The sequence below is a fragment of the Biomphalaria glabrata genome, chromosome 8 (assembly GCF_947242115.1).
Source record: "Biomphalaria glabrata chromosome 8, xgBioGlab47.1, whole genome shotgun sequence".
In the NCBI taxonomy this organism is placed as follows: domain Eukaryota; kingdom Metazoa; phylum Mollusca; class Gastropoda; family Planorbidae; genus Biomphalaria; species Biomphalaria glabrata.
Window position 1 is genome coordinate 46,537,785 of NC_074718.1, and position 23,151 is coordinate 46,560,935.

The window sequence follows — 23,151 nt, forward strand, 5'->3', positions numbered from 1 at the left end:
CTAACTTCTACTGACTGAATAGAAGCCATCTGTCTTCTACTGACTGAATAGAAGCCATCTAACTTCTACTGACTGAATAAAGCCATCTAACTTTTACTGACTGAATAGAAGTCATCTGTCTTCTACTGACTGAATAGAAGCCATCTGTCTTCTACTGACTGAATAGAATTTGTCTGTCTTCTACTGACTGAATAGAAGCCATCTGTCTTCTACTGACTGAAGTAAAGTCATCTCTCAGTGCTCGTTGAAGTTCAAAAAGCAAGTTTGAAAACATGTTTCAACTATAAAAAAAATGACTGACAAAATGGAAGATCCAAAATAATGCAAACAAATATTGTTAGACTTAGAGAAAGTGATGACAGAAATGAAACCAAGAGTGTCCTAGTCTCATCACAATTTATGTGAACATGACTCTTATACACACTACAGAAAATTCAGCCTGAAGAAAAAAAAAAAATTAACTCAACTACATAGGACAATGTAATTTAGAAATGCATTCCCTGGAAGATGAAAATCTGAACCAGCGACACAGACCCAAGTAGAATAGTTCTAAAAAATCAGATCTGTGCTTTCTTCATAAGACACTAGCCTCAAGCTAACCTTAATAAAAGTGTAAAAAGAACTATGCAGTTTGAAACATGTAGGACTATTTATGACCTCCATCAATCGACCATAATATAAAAAAAAAGAAACAACTTTCTGTTTTGATAGTCATATTGAGGGGAACAAATCAGAAAAAAAAAATTACTGCTTTCATTATTTCTATACAAATTGAGTCATCTTTAATTCTTTGTTTCTAAATGATATCCAGTTTGCCTGTCATGCACATGGATCCTCGCCTAGACTATGAACCAGATTTATCTCTCTATCCAGCGCCACTCTACAAAACAGCTGCAAGAGCTGGCACACTTTCCACTACAGGTAACAAGTTACAAATTTCTTTACAGCTGGGATCAATGTTCTCACAAAACACTTTCTATCTTTTGTTAACTCCTACCATAGCTTTCATGGGCATGTCTGGTTAAGTCTTGCTACAGCTCTCACAGGTTTATTTTCTCCAAGACCTAACTTGTTTATTTTAAGATCTAGCTCTCACTTGTTCTTTGTACATCTCTCACTGATTTACTCTGTATATAGATATACAACATTTTTTTCTGTTCATAACAAGATTGGTTAAATGTCAAGATAGATTTTTGTGTTCAATCGTTTCTGTAGCTAGTACAATTAGTCTTTCTGTGAATATGAAGAGGATTCCTGAATGTCTCAATCATTTTTGTGTTGAGAACATCCTCATTTCCACAGCTATTCATTCAAAAATTCATTTAGGAAATTGACTAAAGTCATGCCTACTACATACCCAGCCCAGCAGAGTTTTGGACTTTTTTTTAAAAGTATGGACACTGTTTATTTGAGATGTATAGGATCTTACTATTACATGTGAAATTTTTCTTAGGCGGCAAAGATCAAAAAAGAGTTCAGCTATTGAATGTGTCAAGACTATAGAGACCATGGCTTATAAAAGTGAGGGAAGAACTGTGGACTTTCAGCTTTGTTAATGCTGAGTCCTCGCCTTGGTCCTCCTTGTTCTTGAAGTCTACCAAATGCTGCACTAGCATGTGTAACACAAGTTTGTTTAATCATCTATATTAGCATATATTGTTACAGTGCTCCCCAACTGGACAAATTATCACATGTTGACTCTTTGTTTTATACATTTTGGATGTTCCTTTAGAAATGAAGATTAGTACCTCTTGGCTCATTCCTCCTGCATAACGTCTAGCTGGCAGGCTTTGAACTCAGGACTAGGTTGATGACAATCCAAAGTGCATACTGCTCAACCTATCAATCAATGACCTGACATCAGGCAGTTTATGGTCATAGCATTTCTGGTTCCATGCCTACTGTGTTTGTGAAAATGTGTACAGGGATAAAATCTGCTTCATTTGAGGCATTCAGGGTGCAAGCATCAGTCCATAGCAAATCTCTAATGCAGAAATATTTTAGTCTTCAGTCTCTGTGTGTTGAATAGACCTGCATCAGAGAGATATAAGATGTCATAGTATTACTATAAGGCTTCTAGCCGTCTTGTTTGTGTTTCAGGAACTCTCAGATTTATTCATTGGTTTCATCAAATCAATAATTGTGTTTGCATTTTGGCTGTGCTAGTCACAGTATATAGAGTGCATGTGATCTTTCTAGTGGTTTTCCAGTGTAAAGATTGTATTTGAGGTTTTTGATAAGTTCCTGTTTGCTTTCTGTTGTTTTTTTTTAGCTTTAGTACATCCATTGGTTTAACATGATTGGTTTCCTGAAGCTGTCCATTTTCTTTACAGCTTAGTTTTAATATATGTCCAGATCTCAGCTCAGTACATAGTTTTTGTGATTGCCTGACAATAGTTAGGTATAGATCTATTTGATGCCACTGCTTGGGATACATTCAAGGAAACTGAAAAAGTGTATATGTTATGATTATAAAGTAAGGTAAAGTTCATCTTTCAGACCTTGTGGTCTATAGGGCAGATAATGTAAAGGTCATCTGTTTCTGTGGCCTATGGGTGTCATGTGGCCAGCACAACAACCAACCGCCTTTACTTTTCCCCAACAAATGTCAGGTACCCATTAGAGCTGGGTGGACTAGAGGCACCAGAAGATCCCAAAAAATTAAAATCTGTCTTCACCAGGTTTCGAACCCTGGACCCCAGTCATCCACCGTGCCTCCTATGTTATGATTATGAGCTGAGCGTATTTCTAATAGCAATATGCCATTACTTCTATACAATGGCCGATGACATGTTTGCCCAGAAAATGACTTCAGGTTGTCCAATCAGATTATGTATTTCAATACTGGTATAGTAGGCTTATCTGGTTTCTTTGTTTGTTTAAGTTTGAGTAGAAGCTTTCTTTGATGTAGTATGGGTTGGACCAACTGTACTTTATAGAAAGCTAGACATGTTTCCTATTCTTTCCTATATGTTGACTGAAACAAGAGATGTACTATTTTGAGAAATGATGTTAACAAAATGCTAAAAATAAGAAACTTAAAAAAAAAATCAACCATTTAGTAGTAGAAATTACTGAATTTAAAATTATGATCAGGCTTCAGTGCCTGCTTTGAGCATTTATTTTTTAATTGCTTGCTTTTAATGTCTATTTTTTTATGTTCTTATTTCATCATAATTAATTTTATTTTACACTTTTTTTTTCTGATTTTAAATAATAAGCATAAAGTTATATTTATATATTATAATAGAAGGCTAAAATAGGCAATAATTTATTAGGGTTAATGATGAAATGTGTTCACAATGACATTTCTAAGATTACCTTTGACCATTCAATAGATTGGTTTTTAATATTAAGTAGATTTAAAAAGTGTTTTATTTGTGTAAGATTGCAGCATACAAAACAGATTGGCTGACATCTAGGGGTGTTTTTGTGTTTTAGAATATTGTTATTATTGATTCTTTTGGGGTAATTGTGTGTGCAATCAGCTGACACTGATAGCACAGGCCAGAACTAGGTAAGTGGTCTACTGTGATGAGGGATGACACTTCAGGAATGATCTGTATTCTGAATACTACATATGCAATTGATGATGATAGTCTTATGATCATCAATCACTTTCTAGAACAGGGGTCCCAAACTCATTTCAGCATGTGGGCCACAGTGGAAAGTAACAACCATTCAGCGGGCCGCACCACTAAAAGGGAATGTTTTTTCATTAAATTTTACGAACACTACTGTCACTGCAGTTAAATGCTAAAATAAAGTTTTTATAATTATTAATTACATTTAGTGTAGTTTATTACTTGCACAGGCAGTTTAGTTTGCTGAAATAAGTTGACGTTGACTCTGTCACTAATTAAAAAGCAGAAACTGTAGTTTCCCCCCCCCCCCCCCCCAAAAAAAAAAAAAAACAAAAAAAAAAACCTACTGCAGATGGCTCGTCACTCATGTTTCTGTCCACTCAGCTGAGAGCGTTTGGCAGAGACCAGACCAACGACGTTATGCCTGAAGTCGCGTGTAGATCCTGCTTGCAACTGTGTTCGCAGACAAACTTATGCCTTCGAAGAGTTTCTTTTTCTCGGGGCAGATAATTTCACACGCCTGTAGCATACACTCTTTTTACAATCTGGCTTTCAGTGAATGGTCGTGATGCCTTTGCTATCATCTCGCTAACAACAAAGCTTGTCTTCACAGAATCTTCGCTTGCAGTGGGCGGACACTTCATTTACTGATTTGTGCAGTTGTAAATCATTTCACGGCTTATATGTGGTCATTGTAAATTTTATCTAATTTTTTTTTAATTCGCGGACGTGGCCGCGGGCCACACAAAATTGTTTCGCGGGCCACATGGCCACCTGTTTGAGACCCCTGTTCTAGAAGGTCTTTGAGAACCCTATATTAAGAACAAAGGTGTCAATCTAGATGATTCATGATTGAGTGTCTCACGATTCATTGTGAAGGCAATAGGAAACAGTTAAATCCAGGATGAGGTGGAAAGGCCTGTAGAGTTTGGTACAGCTGTCGTTATAATATTATATATCCTTTTTTTTTTTGTCATTCCTTTGGAATTAGCAGCTGCCAGGTGAGGGGCTTCTTTGTGGATGACAAGATCTCCTAACCAAGACCATAGCTTCAGGCTTTGATTTAATAACCCTATAGATGTAGTTTTATAATAATAGGCAGTAACATTCTTTATGCAATGATGTTAGGAGCCTCTGCCCTGGTCTATTATATTCACATTTTAGAGATAATTAAAAAATAAAAGTTTTTTTTAGCTGCTGCACCCTAGGTGTATAGTATGATCTATAAATATTTGAACTCCACTGTTTTAACTTTGCTTTCCTTGTTTATTTGGCAGGACATTCTACTAACTTTGTTGTAACTGTCCACCTTCCTTCAAGCAACACACAAGATTACTGGATAGCCAAAGGTGCAGCACTCTTATGTCAAATTTCTGATTAATTTTGCTTACAGATAAGTTGTAAAGCATTTAACAATAAAAACAATGTCCATTTCAAATGGTTCTCTAGTTATTACTTTGTGTTTGTTCTCCTGTTTGTTTGTTTGTAGGCTCACACAATGTTAGATATGTTAGTGAGCAACTTTCTTCTCTGATCACTATCTAGAACATCTTGTGTTCATATCACTAAAATAAAGTCTTTAACTACTTTAAGATAATTATATTTTTTACCACTATAAAAATGAAGTAAAAAATACTTTATAAAAATTTCTATTTAGTCATAATAAAATACAATTTTTATACATTGAGCTTCTCTTGACACATGAAAGAAAATAATATGAGACTATGTATCTATACAGTTGAAATTATATGATCCAGGCATTCAAATCCACTCTCATTCAGTCAGAATCACATTGCATAGTTAAGCAATAAATTATTCTCAAGGTCCGCAAAGTTGTAATTGTTGGAAGTGGTAATGGATATAAGCAATCCACTACCTATATCTGCTTCCTAATGGCATACATCTCAAATAGCCTTTGACAACCAGTCTAATTCATGTGTGGCTCATATATTTGAGTCCGGTGGAAGTCGGTTTGGTTCTTAGTGGGGTATCATACCATGCCCTCAACTGTAGAAAATCAACTGTGCAAGAATTATGGGTGTGATACTAAATGTATAGCGCAATGAGTACTGGTCATTTAAAGTATAAATATTTATTATACTCGGGTCATTTAAAGTATTGTTACGATCTTCTCTACCAGGCCTTCTGCAAACACAACTACAAAACACAGCACATCTAACTCAAGAACTTGACAACAAGAGCTTCTAGTAACAAAGTGGCGGTTTAATGACAATTACATCAACAGCCAATTCAACACAATTGGCTACATCAAATTCAAATGCTTTAACACAATAGAACTGCCTAACTTAACAAGTCTCTCTAGCTCGTACAGCTACATTTTCGAATGTACCAAAGGTAGCACAGTCCTTATGCCTTGCTGTTCTGGACTCATCTGTCTCTTGTTACACACCGTGTCTCTCGGCCGTGAAGGCTCTTGATCACATGACCACAACACAGGTCATACTTGCGTGAACTAGCAGTACTGTCCCTTGTCTATCGACACCCGTTGACCTGTGTGATTGACCTGAGTCGTGTGTATCAGTAGGCCGCACACACATTAACCCTTTCGGTCCGCCACTGGAGTTACTACAGTATAATAAATAAATATTTATATCTATTAATATTCAACTTGATGGAGATGACACAGAAGTCGACTCACTGATAATATTATTATAGACCGCACAAACTAGTAAGCATCAGGGAGATGGGGCTCGTTAGCCTTGGTGAACAGGATACTGTATAGAGACTTGAATTGATGCATTCATGACTCATAACTTATTGTATTTAAAGGCTGGTATACTATAAATATAATAGAAATATGGAGTGTCCCGGCTTGGCCTCCGGTCTTTGCATAAAAGAAGGTGTAATCATGGTTCCAGTTTAAAATCTTACCTTTCCTAATTTTTATATTGAGGATTAACAAAACTCCCACGGATGCCAGGAAAGGTTTGAACCCGGGATTTTCGAGACCACATATCACTAGACAATATCCCACGACCAGGCAGCCATCCGTAGTTTCATAGCTCACACTATGCACAATAATAAATGTGATATTTATTGCATATATATGTTTGTGTTTCACATATGTTGGCTTGAGCATGTTTGTTTATTAAGTGGAACATTTTTTAAATGGTTAATTTAATTTCATTAATTTATGGACTATCCAGCTATATATAGGCCTGCTACATTCAGTGAGGTCTTGTCTTCAGTTGTTTGCCTTTATCGGTGCCAATAGAAAATCCTGTTACCAATATCATCCTTACCCAAAATAATTTTTTCAATTAAATCTACCTTTTAAAAGTTTCTTAGCTTTTACAGACATTTTAGCCTAAAAGTCTATTGGAAATAGAAATCAATGGATCTAATTTAATGCGCTTGGCAGAGCTCGAAAATAATATAGGGGGGGGGGGGAGTGAAGCTTGATCCTAATAAAATGACCATATGTCCATGCGACCAAAATAAAAATTAATGCTACATTACCAATACCAGGCAAGGTTGACTCATCCAGCTGCACAGTCATACAATAGGTCAGCGTGTGTGTGTGTGTGTGTACTATATCGTTATGAACTGTTTTGTCATTCGTATGTAAAAATTATAGTGTTCTAAATAAGGTTATTACAATCATGTTATTCCACTGCAAAGTCTATGTCAGTGATGATAAAAATGTAAAAAAAAAAAAAGGAACACGAAAGGTCATCTGACGTCATCGAGACGTACATAGAAGTCTAACTTATAGAGCGCTGGTTGTAAGTATGTATGTGTTCCGTGTGTGAATCTTGTTCGTATTTGCATCTATATTGTTATTGTTACAGTAGTTACTTGAGGTGGTCAGTTCTAGACAAACAATTTTCATTTGATTGGGTCGATAAAAATTATCTTGTCTGAAAACAGAACAGAATAAAATACTCAGAAAGACAGATGGGTAAAGCACATTACTTGTTCCATATGCTAGGACAAATGTGTACTAGTGCTCCTTTTCAATAGTGTTACTAGAGCATGGAATGGGTTGTCTGAATCAGCCAGGAAAAGCTATGACTTAGCAAATACTAAATCACTAATTAACTAGCATAACTGTATTCTCACAGGCCGTAATTATATTTTCTTTTGAAGTAACGTCTGTAATTCATCAGATAAGACAGGCGCAGTCGACGCAAAAAAAAAAAAAAAGAACTTAGACCCCAGAGAACCTGCTTTTTTGTGGCAAAATATGCAGTTCGCAACTGGGTCTACTTGGCCACTTTAAGGGCAGGAGAAACACTCAAAAATGATAGTTTTGGGGAAAAAAATCGATTTTTAGTTTTTACATGTTTCAAATAGTTCAACATGTTTTGTACGTATTTTACTTAATGATAACATTGAAAAAAAAAATTAATATGTAAAAAATACATTTAATAATGGTCATCTTTTCATAATAAGAGCTGAAAATTACCAAAATACTGCTATAACCCTAGTGGCGGACTGAAAGGGTTAATGTTTGTGCGGCCTACTGACACACATGATTCAGGCCAATCACACAGGTCAAGGGCTGGTGAACAAGGGACATTAGTACTAATGCACGCAATATGACCAATGTTATGGTCATGTGACCACAAAGCCTTTACAGACGAGAGACAGTGTGTTAGAAAGGACAGTAGAGTCCAGGACAGCAAGCAGAAAGGACTGTGTGCTACGAAGTGAGTCCTCGAAAATGTAGCTGTACGAGCTAGAGAGACTTGTGATTAGTTAGGCAGTTCTGTAGTGTAGCAAAGCATTTGAAGTTACCGTAGCCAATTGTGTTTATTGGCTGTTGTTGATGTAATTGTAAATAAACCACCACTTTGTTTATTGAAGCTCTTGTTGTCAAGTTGATGTTTTAGATGTGTTGTGCTGTTGGGCAGTGTTTGCAGAAGGCCTGATAGAGAAGATCGTAACACTGGTGTCTTGAAGTGGGATTTCTTATGGCTTCTGTGAAACTGCTTGCTGAACTTGATCTAAAAGAATTGAAACAAGAGCTTCGATGTCGTGGACTGAAATGCTTTGAAAGAAACCATGAAACTCTTAAAGAACGCCTTCGACAAGCCTTGCTGGACGATGGTGAAGATCCGGGCACCTACCTGTTCGAGTTAGAACCCGATGTTGTAGAGCTCTTGATCACCTTTCAAGAACAGATGTTGGCTGGCTTCCAGAAGGTGATCAACGGTGACATTCAGAAAGAGACCTGTGCCAAAGTAGACCAGATAGGTACCAGTACATCGCTGAACAAGACTGATGAAACGTTTGATACCGTGATGAACAAGACTGACGACCAGATGGCTACCATGTCTAGAGGTATAAACAATCCGTTACTCAACGGAGAAGCTGTTGATGGTAGCGCTGTCTATGACTGTGATAGCGAGCCGTGCAAGCTTGGCTCCTACGACAAGAATCCTGACATTTGTTGTGACAGCGCTGAGCACAGATCTGCTCAAGTCAACGTGATTCCTGCCTGTACCCAGGCGTTCAGCAAGTACTGTACTGACAGGGCCGCCTGGCAGGGAGAGTACGAGCACCGGAAGTCTTGCCAACAAAGTCTTGACCAAACCGACGTTTGTCCTGATACCAGTATCAGCAAGAGAAGCGCTGATGGTGGTGCAGCAGATGGACTTTTACACACAGTACGTTACCCACGTGCCCCACAGACATGTCTTCCAGACACGCTTGAAGATTTTGCCGTGTCTGACAACCGGGCCTCCTGGGGGCCTACGGCGCATCGAGAAAGCCTGCTGAAGCAACGTGTAAGACCAACGGTCTTGATGCCCACTGCCATGACATCAAGTGCTCCGCTACTAGCCACGAGGCTCCGATCAGCGGCGACTGACGGAAAGACCAGGCAACGTGCACGACGTCCTCTCAACCAAAGTAAGACCAACTGGTGCAGGAGAAAAAGACATACACAGGCAGCAATGCAGATGACCCCATTGAGATGGCAATACAGGCCCACTGCCATTCCCACTGATAGACCCCCACCTGCGTCGATAAACCTCCAACGCCCATGTCGTGAGGTAGATTTTGTCCGGGACGGACAAATCTGAGAAGGGGGCAATGCTATAACCCTAGTGGCGGACTGAAAGGGTTAATGTTTGTGCGGCCTACTGACACACATGATTCAGGCCAATCACACAGGTCAAGGGCTGGTGAACAAGGGACATTAGTACTAATGCACGCAATATGACCAATGTTATGGTCATGTGACCACAAAGCCTTTACAGACGAGAGACAGTGTGTTAGAAAGGACAGTAGAGTCCAGGACAGCAAGCAGAAAGGACTGTGTGCTACGAAGTGAGTCCTCGAAAATGTAGCTGTACGAGCTAGAGAGACTTGTGATTAGTTAGGCAGTTCTGTAGTGTAGCAAAGCATTTGAAGTTACCGTAGCCAATTGTGTTTATTGGCTGTTGTTGATGTAATTGTAAATAAACCACCACTTTGTTTATTGAAGCTCTTGTTGTCAAGTTGATGTTTTAGATGTGTTGTGCTGTTGGGCAGTGTTTGCAGAAGGCCTGATAGAGAAGATCGTAACAATACCAATTATTTTTACTTGATTTTCGTTAACAATAATTAAAGGGAGCCCGCCATGTTTGGCCTCATTTAAAATAAACATTCTGTCATCGAGAATTCATAGAAGTCTATTTATAAAGCGCTGGTTATGAGTGTGTATGTGTTTTTCGTGTGCGAATGTTGTTCGTATGTGTATCTATATCGTGCATCTATATTGTTATTGTTACAGTAGTTACTTGAGATGGTCAGTTCTAGACAAACAATTTTCATTTGATTGGGTCGATAAAAATTATCTTACATATTACAAACGTTACTTCGAAAAGGAAGATAATTACGTCATATCACGTGTCAATCTAGTACCAAGTGTCTGCAGTCAAACCCGCAACGTGTTATACAGCCCAAAAGTATCTCCGTGCTTCTACACAGCCATCGCGTGTGTCCATTAGCGCACGAGTTTCTCGTCAAAATAGTGTCAACATTGGCAAGACTGCACTGGGTCGGAAATAATAATAATAATAATAATTTTATTTATAAAGCGCTGTTAACAAACAAAATGTAGGCCGTGAACTGAAAAAGCACGCAGACCGTAGCTTTTGAGGGAGAAACGTGGCACTACTAAAAGCGTTGAGTCCATTGAGCGCAGAGCTCTCTGGGGGACATATGGAGTAATCAGTTCGCTAAGGTACAAGGGCATCTCATTGTTATATATACACTGATGACAAAGTGTGGCGACCTTGTAATCGATTCTCGCTTTCACGGGAAGCCAATGGAGCGCGCGCAAGAGCGTAGGAAAGTAATTCAAGATATTATAATAGGTTAATGAAGGCCTGCTGACCACTGTTAAAAAATATATTATGGCAATACCATTATGTCCTCAGTACTTGCAAAGTCCTTCATTCAGAGAACAATACCAGGAAAAAGAAGAGGCAGACAGAGAAAGCGATTAGAAAATAAATATAAAAGAATGGGAGGGGCTTGTCTCTGAAAGGATAGTCAGGGATGGAGGAAGACGGTTGAGCGATCGTGAGTGGTGCCCCAACGGGCTAACAAACCAAGGGATAGGTTGAGGTCAATAAAGGCGCCACGACAAATGGTGCAGAGACAGCTGGTTCAATGACACCGAGTTAATTCCAGATCACCCTGGCCTTAAGGTGGCGCCTAGGTAGAAATGTTAGTGGAAGCGGATAGGCGAACATCGGGTAGTGAGCCTCGCTTCTGTCCGTTTTTTTTTTGTTTTGTTTTTTAGTTGTTGTTTTTTTAAATGTCTTTTGTAACATTGTTGTTTTTTTTTTTTTTTTTTTTTTGGTGCTTTTTAAAAATGTTATTTTTATGTTTTTGTTATGTTTTTTTTTTTTCAATGTTTTCCAGTGCCTAAAGAGAGAAAGAGAGAATCTTTAGTCACCTTCAGCCCATTGTACAAATATTCGTGCCCCTAATGCTATCATCAATTTTTTTTTAAATACAGTTTTGTAGAAACAAAGGGAGGATACTAGAATCAAAGCATACCAAACGACGAGAGAGAGAGGAAGAGAAACACAAAGAGAGAAAGAAAAAATTAGAGATGTTGACATTGTGTTGATGTGTATGTGTTTGTGTGTAGAGTTATTCCCCTTGGTAAGAAAGCTCCTATTGTTGTGCGTGTTATGTAAGAGTGTGTTATTAAACTGTAAAGAAAGGACAGTTGAGTACAGGACAGCAAGAGAAAAACTGTGCAGTACCTTGAGAGTCCTCGAAGATGTAGCTGTACGAGCTAGAGAGACTTGTAGGGATTAGTTTGGCAGTTCTGTTGTGAAGAAAAGCATTTCAGTTAGTGTAGCCAATTGTGTTCATTGGCTGTTGTTGATGTAATTTGTCATTAAACCGCCACTTTGTTTATTGAAGCTCTTGTAGTCAAGTTGTTTTAGATGTGTTGTGTTGTTGGCAGTGTTTGCAAAAGGCCTGATAGAGAAGATCGTAACAATATAAACACACACATACACAATCCATATTAAGGCCACCAAGTGAAAAACAAATAAGCGAAAAGTTTCGCTAAATACTCAGAACGTGCGAAGTGTTTGGGAAACACTGCACTAGAGACACAATAGCGCTGACTTTGATCTAGGTTTTTCTTCAGTGGACAGTGACTTAAAATTCCCATCTTAAAAATTAATATATGAACAAGAACACATAAAAAAATACTTTTTGAACAAAAAAACTACAAAACTTTTTGACCAAACAGACAGAGTTGATATAAGCTTTGTACAAAAAAATGTGGGGGGGGGGGGGGGAGTATTTGAAAATCCCCACGCCCCCCCCCCATTTGAGAAAGCACCCAAATTAGTGTGTTTTTTACATAAAAAAAATATTACGCAAAATACAGAGGCCTCAAAAGAGGTCAAGCCCAACGATGGAAAATTCCTAGCTACGCCCCTGGTGGCCGCCTGTTCGAGTGATATGCACTTCAATGCTCGTCGTCAATGACGTCATCCCCCCGACGTCACGCATGAGGTTTGGCCTGGAATGAATGATCTTCATTTCAAAAGAAGTGTCCGAAACTTAAAAAAAAACCACATCACTTACACAATAGACCTGTTTTTTACAAAGCGTATACCAAATCTTGTCTGTAAAAAGTTTGAACATGTCATTTCACCCATTCTCATTATTGGATCAAGTTGAGTGAAACTTTTGCACAATTATTCCTTGGCGAAGAAAATACATGAATCAATAACAACAAAATTAACAAATTTGTACTGGGGCGTGGTGGCTGATTGGCTAAGCGCTTGGCTTCCAAACCTTGGGTCCTGGATCCGAATCTTGGTGAAGACTGGGATTTTGAATTTCGGTCCACCCAAATCTAATGGTGACCTGACTTAATTTGGGAAAGTAAAGGCGGTTGGTCATTGTGCTGGCCTCATGACACCCTGCTCGTTAAGTGTTGGCCATAGAAACAGATGACCTTAACATCATCTGCCCCATAGATCGCAAGGTCTGAAAGGGAAACTTTCCTTTTACAATATTGAAATTTATAGTTGCGAAATGTGGAGTTCTTCCCCATACCATTGAAAAGCTTTTTAAAAAGTATTTTCATATTTTGCCTTTTTTATGTTCCTATTCTTGTCCAGATAGTGTATCCAGTACTTCTGAAAGACCTTTTTGTTCCAGGTAATTTGCATTGCTGACGAGGAGCAAGATCACTCAAAGTAATCTATGTGCGTATTCTGAAAACCAATATGTTCATTACAAACTTAAATTCCTGTATCTAAATGTATCTATCACAATGACTTTTTCAATGAAAAAACATTTTTAAACGAATCATCTGAACATGTTAAAATGTGGGTAAGTTAATAGCGTACACAAATTCTACGTTCAAACTATGTCAGCATAGTCTAGGGCCTGGCCTAGACTATTGATCAATATTTGTTTTATTAGTATTCCTTCTTACTTAGATCGATCTCAAATTACATAATTCGAGATAATTTAAAATTTAGAGCATTTAAAGCGAAGACCAGAATTACAAAAAAGATTACTTCTGCAAGAAGTTTATCTTATTGACGTCTGAAACACAAACATGGCAAGCTATAGAGTCAATATTTAACCATTTGACAACTAGAGTTGCCGGGAGTGGCCGCTACTGGTAGTCAACTAGCCGGAGGAAATTCCAGCTACACGTCGCCTCAGCGTGGCCCTCCGGAGGAAACGTCTAGTGATGGAAACTAGATAGTCTAAGTAGCTTACGTGTAGCAAACCAGGCCCGGTCGGGCTTCCCTGGGTGAGCTTTTGTTTTGTTTTTTTCTCTCACTCGGGGGTTGGGATGGAAAAAACGCCCGGAACCCAGTCCAAAAAGTCCGTCAAGCCGTTCCACAAGGGGGCCGTCATCAGTGTCCCGTTAGCTGGAGCGGCGGTCCTTGTACGGAACAGTGGCGGTTACAGTATTAGTATAGGAATATGAGACAAGCTCCCCTCAGTTAGCATTGCTCTCGGCCACTTGTAGCGAGTGGGGCCCAGGAACGGGGACGGTGCGCTGTGTAGCCTACACGTCACGGTCCGGCCCAGTCAATCGATATGGCCGTCTACCATTGGGAGCCCTCAGACAAGACAGGGGTGAAGAGCCCTACGTCCAGGCCTGGTAGTTAGAAAAAAGCCTTTTTAACCACCAATGGGATAATGGCGCCTACGGCGCCGACGCCCTTCTGGACAACTAGAGCGTGACCTCACGGTCGAAGGCGCCGACTAGAGTCGCCGATTTTGGGTTGTTTCGTTTACGCACGCACTGCTAGTTTTTAAATAATAACTATTTATACCTTTACTAACTCTGACCTAGAAGAGCGATAGTGAAGCTATCTTTAGATGTTTATCTATATCTCTACAGCATGGATTTTAAAGATTTTTTGAAAATTACTTTTTTTTGCTAGCCTTTAAAATGGAACATATTTAGGCTTATGTGTAGGCTTTAATAGAATAAGATTCTAATGGGAATATTAATGTTTATATGGATATAAATAATGATTGGGGTAAGTAATTTACTTAATTTAGAATTTCAATTGAATTTTTTAGAGTTTTACTAAACTTAAAACTAAGTTTTACTGTTTTAATTTTATAGGTCTCGACTACTTTAACTTCAACTTCTTTAACTTTAGTATTGACTTAGGACTAGGCTAGGTCTACTCAGGGTCTAGACTAGATCTAGATTCTAGATCTAGACTAATCTAGAGTTTCTAGAGCCATTTGTATAACTTTGTTGAATTTGTCTCATTTGACAAATTTGAGTTCAGAACGATTTTTTTTAGTAGTGAAAATGAATAAAAAAATTGATGCTAGGCAGCTAGATTAGATTTAGACTATAATTTAGAGATGAGTAGATTAGATACTAGATCCAGTATTGAATATGTTAGATCAAGTGAAAGTGAAATGGGAGATTGGAAGGCAACTAGATCTAGATCTCAATATGACATGATATTTTAATGTTTTTGAGCTCTGCAGACCTATTTATGGCTTAAAACATGATCATTCATGATGAAAGAATCAGTGAATGATCATCATAATAATTAATATCATTCAATGATGCTGAATGTGAACCCTAGGTCTATTGTATTTTTTTCTATTATAAAATTAAAAAGAATGTTTTTGACATTTTTGTTAGGTTTTATTAGATCTAATTAGATCTAGTTTTTTCCTGTGAAATTAGTCATAAAATTGATTTTTTAAAATAACTGATACATCAGAGTTATAGTTATATATCCCTTCTCTAAGCCTGCCTTCGGTGATAGATAGTTTCTGACAACTGTTTAGTGGTGAAAGGGTTAATATAGACTAGATCTAAAATATAATAATATATAGATTATAGATCTCTAGAGATAGATTAGATTGATTAGATCTAGATCTATAGAAATCAATACTAAACTGACTAAATGGTATAATACTATTATAATGTGTATAAGTAGATCTACTGACTAGATGACTACATTGTCTAGATCTATAACTAGTTAGTAGTTTAACTATAATTTAATACTATAATAATTTAATAAAGTATAGACTCTATAAGTACTATATATAATATAAAAATATAGTATAAATAATATTAATGGACCTCATTCACCAATCGTAAATAAACACATTTAGCCACGGCATTATATTGTAATATTGATAAAACAATAAAAAAATATGTATCACGTGACAGCCACTATGGATGGCATACTTTGTATAGTAATAGAGGATATAGATAATCACGTGGCTAAATGTTGTTTGTTTACAATTAGTGAATAAGGTCCATTAACTATATTATAATTTTATTTAGTATGAAAAAATATAGTATAAAATAGTAGTATTTTAATTAAGTATAGTCTAGTGACTATAGTGATGGTATAGTCAGACAAATAGTATAGACAGATACTCAGATAGTGTGAGATAGTCATACTATTTTAGTATTATAATTAAGTAGTCTAGTGACTAGTCTATAGTGACTATACTCAGACTAATAGTATAGACAGATAGTGTGAGATAGTCATAGTATAATTCAGAATAGTTGTTAACATTGACATCCTCAAGGGCTTTGAGTCTTAGATAATTAAAATCTTTCGTGTCGAAGCGACAATAGAAATCATTTAACTCGTTGGCCAATGTTTTTTCGTCTCTTGTAGCAAGATTATTTTTAATTTTGACTTGTGCTCCTGCCATTTTGTTCATGATGCCTCACGCCTGTCATGCCACTTGTATTAATTGAGTCTTCCAGCTTGGTGCGGTAGTTTCTCCTCCCTTCCTCAAGAACGACGTTGAGATTTCGTTGAGCAATTTTCCTTGTCTGTCCATCGCCACTCATAAATGCTCTTTTCTTTTTTATTATTTCCCATTTTATTTTTGCAGTGACCCATGGTTTATTGTTGGGGTATATCTTGATGCTCTTAGTGCTGACATACATGTTTTCGCAGAATTTGATGTAATTTGTCACTGCGTCGACCCATTCTTCCAGATTGGAAGTGGTCTCTTTAAACAAATTCCAGTCAGTGCAGTCTAGACATCCCTGTAGTTTGAGAATATTGTCTTGAGTCCATTCTTGTACGGTTTTTTTGAATGATTTTTCCTTCTTTAAGTTTTGTAGAGGTAAGTAGGCAGCAGTTGTATTGTTTTGTGGTCCGATGATCCTAGTGGTGGCTTTTCACGAGATGTGAATGCTCCTTTGATGTTACAATAACATAAGTCCAGAGTTCTGTTCTCTCTTGTCGGACATGAATTGTGTTGATAGAAGGTGGGTAGGTCACCCTTCAAGGTGCATTTATTAAAATCACCCAGTATAACTACTGGTGCGTCAGGTGTCCTCGTTTAATGTTAGCGAAAAGGCCTTGGCTATGTTTTATCACGCTCACATCTGCAATATTTTAAGTTTCAATATCACTGCCTGGTATAGCAATCTGAGCATTAAAAATAGGAATAAACTTTATAGAATCCTAAATGCTGCTGGTAAAATCATTGGCAAAAAACAAACCCCATTTGGGCAGTTGTTTGAGACAAACATCTATAAAAAAGCCATCTATAAAAGATCCTCGAAATAAAGAATCACCCTTTGTGTCAGGATTTTGTGATTTTACCATCACAAAAGAGATACAAGACACCGATAGCAAAGACTAACAGACACAAACTCTCTTTTGTTCCCCTGGCAATCAAATCATTAAATAAGAACAATCTGGTATAAACTTTGTCACATGTAAATTATGAGTGAGTCTGGTGTGTATGTACACTTTGGTTTCTTATAGTTATAATGTTTTTTGTTTGGTGTAATGCACAAATTGTAAGACAAATTTCCTTATGGATAATAAAGATTATTATTATTATTATTATGATAATAATGACTATTGTGATTGTCTAGATCTGAAGTAATATATTTTATATAAATAATAATAAATTATAATAGATCTTTTATAAACTAGATCTAGAGTAGTTTATGCTATTTGGACACCTATAGGCCAAAATTTCAAAGTTTGACTTTGACAGCGCATTATTTGACAATGGTTCGACATAGAAAAGAAATAAGTATCAAAATCTTCTTTAGTTTAAGTTTAAGGAGAATAAGGATGACTACTTATATTTGTACCCCTAACCTATATTTGTTATTATATTTAAGGGCAAAGAGGGCGTGTGTTTTCATTTAATGCAGACAAATTTGACCCACATTATTTTATTCCAGAGACCATTTAATTTATTTCAGACAGTCTCTATATTTAGGCATCAATAAACTCTGATTTTAATTCTATATTAACATTAACTAAATTTTTGTTTTTTGTTTATTAAATTAATTTAATAAATTTCTAATACAGATGATCTTTTGTAGTATAGTACAGGTTAGGATAGCCATTCTTGCCTAAATAGCTGAATCCTCTATATTCTCTCTCTATAAATCTATCTAGTAGGTCTAGATCTAGGCATTTAACTACATTCAATGTACCAAGCTCACTACAAACATTTGCCCATTTATTCTCTATGAAAAAAACAAACAAACAAATATAATATCATTAACATTGATGTCCAAAGCTGGCTGTCTGAAATAAATTTTGGTAAAGAAAATCGTAATTTAATTCAAACACCCTATTATTTTTGTTGTATAAAATCAAACAACTTGGCTTATGAATCAAATAAAACAGCTCCAAAAAACAGAATAAGTATTGCCGGGCTCATTAGCATAGACTAACCCAAAAAATATTCTCTTAATCCTAGGAAGAGGTAAAGTCCTCCGGGTAACATAGGGAAAAACAAAAACCTGATGTAGACATTTGAAATTCTTTTTTCTTACATAAAAAGACAGCTAAATGGAAGGAAATTGGGTCAGAATCATTGGAAATGGACATGCTAGTTTCATATTAAATATCAAAAGAAAGATTTAATGACCACAAAAACAGCTAGTGTCCGAATTCATGTAAATAAATAAACTACTCTCTATATAATTATATTAGATCTATATTACATTATTAGTATATATAGATTCTAGTTTCTAGATCTATCTCTCTCTATATATATTTATATCTCTAGATGTAGTATTTGTGGATGGCTGCCTGGTCGTGCGGTTTGTGCACTGGACTGTCGTTTGAATTTATCGATGGTCATGGGTTCAAACCATGCCCACTACCATCCCCCGTCCTCCTGCGGGAGGTCTTCATGTCTGACCGAAACTATGATATCTAGATCTATATGGTGACTATGACTATGAGTAAACTAAGTGACAGTCTACTAGAGTCTAGATCTGAATCTAGATCAAGTATTACAGTTAGACTACGGTATTAGTGACAGTAAGAAAGCCAAAGTGCTGCCTGTAATCCTGTATTGTTGCATGATGTAGAATCTTAGTGCATCTAGAAATCCAGTCCATTCCTGTATGATTTATGTATATGATGATCAAGTCATGTATATTTATCACATATGATGTCAAGATGATGAGATTTATCACTACATCTAGATCTTATTTAGCCTATTTAATACAAAATAGTTATTTTGAAAGAAATACTTAAGACATTGTAAAATATGAATAGAGCAAATTTTTTGTTTTGTTTTAATGTCATTATTTTTCAGTCATTTTGCAGGAAACACTTTCCATCCATCCATCCCAATGGCACTACAGCCCATGGAGGGCTTTAGCTGGCTTCAACACATCCCTCCATTCAGATCTCTCCTTAGCCTTTTATCTCCGTCACTATCTGTGGGTCTTCATACAATTGATATATCTCATGGTTAGTACATGTCCTCCACCCTGTTTCATCTTGTATAGCACCATAGATTTTCCTAAGAATTTTTCGTTCCCAAGTATTTAGTATATTTTCAGTTGTCTTTGTCAGTGTTCAGGTCTCACTTGCATACACTGCAGCTGGTCTTATGGTTTTGTATATTATTTTCTTATTTTTTCATATTTTTTTGTTCTTAAGTAAATGATGGGTGCTATAAAATGCTCTGTTGCCTCCTGCTTTTCTTTCCTTTATTTCTGTTTAGTAGGTCATTTTTTAAATCAATTGTACTTCCTAGATATTTGAATGCTTTGACATTTTCAAATTTGTGATTTATGATTTTAATATATGGTCCTATCTTTTTGATTGTCTCTTGTCATTGCGATGTACTTGGGTTTACTGTCATTGACCTCAAGTCCTGCTGGTCGAGATGCTTCTAGTTGTGTGAAAAAACTAGTAATGTCAGAGGTTTCTTTACCCAATAAGGCAATTCATCTGCATAAGCAAGGTATTGTAGAGGTTAGCTGTATATCGTCCCTGTTGGTTGTGGAACCATATTTTCTCTCCTGAAGTATTTAAAAAGTTAGTAATATTTCCCCTCAAGTTTATGTGTTTATTTCTTATAACTCTCCAGTGTCAAATTGAAAAGCATGCAAGTAAGTGAGTCACCTTGTCTTAATCCTCTTTTAATTTTAAATTCCAGTGAGTGTTCTCCTTCTATCATGACTTTACTTTTTGAGTTATTTAAAGTCATATGTATAAGTCTTGTCAGTTTGTTAGGTATTCAAAAATTTTGTAGAGTGTCATATAGATATTTCCATTTGATACTGTCATAGGCCATTTTATAATCTAAATAGAGTTGGTGGATAGGTATGCTGTATTCAAGGCATTTTTCTAGTATACATCTTAGTGTGAAGATGTGATCAGTTGTGGATCTATCTGATCTGAAATCAGATTAGTAGTCACCTAAGATTTCTTCTGAGTATTTTCCAAGCCTCTTAGTTATAAGCCTAGACAGGATCTTATAAGTCACATTTAGTAGAGAGATTCCTCTGTAATTGCAGCACTTTAGCTTGGATCCTTTTTTGTGTATTGGGATTATAAGAGCTGTTTCCCATTCTGTTGGTATTACTTCTTCTTCCCAAATTCTGGATATTAGTCTGTGTATTTGGTAATCTAAGTCTTTTCCTCCATATTTAATTAGTTCTGCTGTAATTTGGTCCTCTCCTGGTGCTTTGTGATTCTTCGTGGTCCTAATTATTTCTGATGTTTCAATGAGTGTTGGTTCTCTAAGGGATCTGGTCCTCCAATGTGACAGTTCATATACTTCATTGTCCCCTCAAAGTATTCAGCCCATTCCACAATCAAAGAATTTAAATAATTCAACCGTTTTACTAGAAATAGTTTTACCTTGAATTTCAGCAAAGGAAAATGTCAAAATCTGTTTTCACTTGCTTGCCTGGAAAAATGGGAAAGTTTTGTTTGAAAAGATTTAGCATTCACATACATTTCATGTGCATTACCTCCGAAGAAAAAAAAGTTTGAGTCTTCCACTCTTCATTAGAAATATTAGTAGCAAGTCATAGTCAATGTCCTTCAAGGAACATAACAATTTCTTCCTTGAAATCCTATATTCTTCTCAATATCTTGTCCATGCTAAGCCAGCGGACACTACTGTGGTACCGAACATTGGAATGTTTTATTTCCAAATCTTCAAGTACTTCTCTGAGTTTGAATCTTTAACTGGATCTTTAAAATATTGCAAATAAGAATTTATGCTACGTTTAGTTTAGGCTTTTTAGAATGATGTGTAGAGACTATTTCTTTCACCTCTTCATCCTAACTGATAAGAATCAGAAATTTCAATAATTTATATAGATATTTAAAATTAGTTATTTTTTATATATTTGCATTCTTTATATGTATAATCTATGAGCTCACCTAATTTCTGTAGGTATGCGCGGGTCGCATAAAACAGTTAGGTGGGCCTCATGTGGCCTGTGGGCCGTAATTTGCACACCTCTGATCTAGTATATCCGATCCATGTCTCTTATCTATGAGTATATGATCTATTTGATTCTGGGTGTTAAATAGAGTGAGATCCAGGTTACCTTGTGAATACTCTCATGTTAAAATTTAGTGTTGCAGATAGACATTCCTTTTCCTGATGCAAAATTCACTAATCTTATGCCATTATTGTTGGACTATTCATGTAAGCTTTCTTTGCCAATTGTTGGTCTGTATGCTGGTTCTTTGCCAATTGTTGGTCTGTATGCTGGTTCTTTGTCAATTGTTGGTCTGTATGCTGGTTCTTTGCCAATTGTTGGTCTGCATGCTATAAGCATGAAAGTAGCGCTATATAAAAGCTATTAAAATATTAATTATAATATGTATATTCCAAAGAACAATAATAAATAAATCTGTGTGTGTCTATGTGCTATGTAGCCTAGACTAGATATAGTGCTGTGTAAAATGTAATATAGCCTAATTTTTTTTTTATCAGAATCTAAAATATAGCCTCTAGAAATTGTGTTGTAGAGTTAGTTTTTGACAGAGTGTGAGTTAAATTGAATAAATAATTAGTTATAATTAAGTGACCATGTATTCTCTGACCCAGTTTCTTGAGTTAATAGCTTGCCTTATTTTTTTGTCAGTAATAAACATAAATATACATAGGTTTACATGAGTTAACTTAAGTTTTCTTTTTGATTTCCTTCCTTCAAGTATCTGCACTATTCAACACATTCAGAGAGGAAGCAGCAGCTCAAACTTCAACATTTTTGAGTCTTTCAATTTTGCTGTTGTCACGTTCTCCACTGTTGGCTATGGAGATGTTTCCTCTGACATTTGGCTGGGCTGACTCTTAATGATTCTAACCATTTCCCTGGCATTTGTTTTTATACCTAGCCAGGTAATCATACTCAAGTCTCATAATCTAGTCTAAGTATTTTTAGGATTAGTTCATAATCTAGCTAAGTATTTTTACAGTTATTTCATAATTTTGCTATGTTATTTTATAGTTCCCCTTTCAGACCTTGTGATCTATTGGGAAGATCATGTAAATGTCATCTGTTTCTGTAGCCCATAGTTAATGAGGGTGATATGTGGCCAGCATAATGACCTACCGATTTTACTTTTCCACAACTAATGTCAGGTACCCATTAGAACTGGATGGAATCATAAGTGCCATATGATCCCAAAATAAAAATCCCAGTCTTCACCAGGATTTGAACCCAGAACTTCCCCTGGTTCGGAAGCCACTCAGCCACCATGTCTCAATGTAATGTTATATAGTTAGGCATTATCAAATAAATAATCTTAATGTATTTCATAATCTTATTAATCAATCATATACATATTTCATTATGAAGCTAAGTTAATAATATTTTGTAATGTCTCTTAGTTATACCTTGTTCTTAAACTATACACAAATAAGAAAGGTACACATGGGCATGTATTTGACTTGGCCATTTGACATTTATAAATATTTATTTTCATCAGTATTTAAAACTAATCTTTGCCTTTAGATGTGGGATCTAGAGGCTAAGTACTGAGATTGGCAGCATGGAAAACCTTCTCCCAGATAACTACTCCGTATTGGTCCACAAATGAGATTGAGCCAAAGCGCTCTGAGCATGCTATATGCATGAAAGTTGCACTATATAAAAGCAATAAATTAATTAATTAATTAGTTGAAAATTTTGATTTTAGTTATCAAAAAAAGTGTTTCTTTTAAAGTTTTTTTTTATGTTCCTTGAAAAATGAAGTTTATGTAGTAATCCAAACCTCCTCTAGGGTGGTGGGGATCCCAGAGTGCATAACATATGACCAGGGAACCATGTAATAAAAATTAGTTACAAACATACCTGGGA

General features: G+C 36.3%; 1 long non-coding RNA gene and 1 pseudogene across 1 annotated transcript; both read left to right on the forward strand.

The window, feature by feature from the left end:
• The window catches only part of LOC129927857 (dynein axonemal heavy chain 6-like), a 49,451-nt pseudogene extending 44,429 nt beyond the window's left edge, over nt 1-5,022 (forward strand).
• A 9,191-nt stretch (nt 5,023-14,213) lies between these two features.
• LOC129927873 (uncharacterized) lies at nt 14,214-21,557 on the forward strand. Its single transcript, XR_008779527.1, has 2 exons — nt 14,214-14,587; nt 19,696-21,557. It is a non-coding gene; the product is annotated as an uncharacterized LOC129927873 (long non-coding RNA).
• The last annotated feature ends 1,594 nt before the right edge of the window (nt 21,558-23,151 follow it).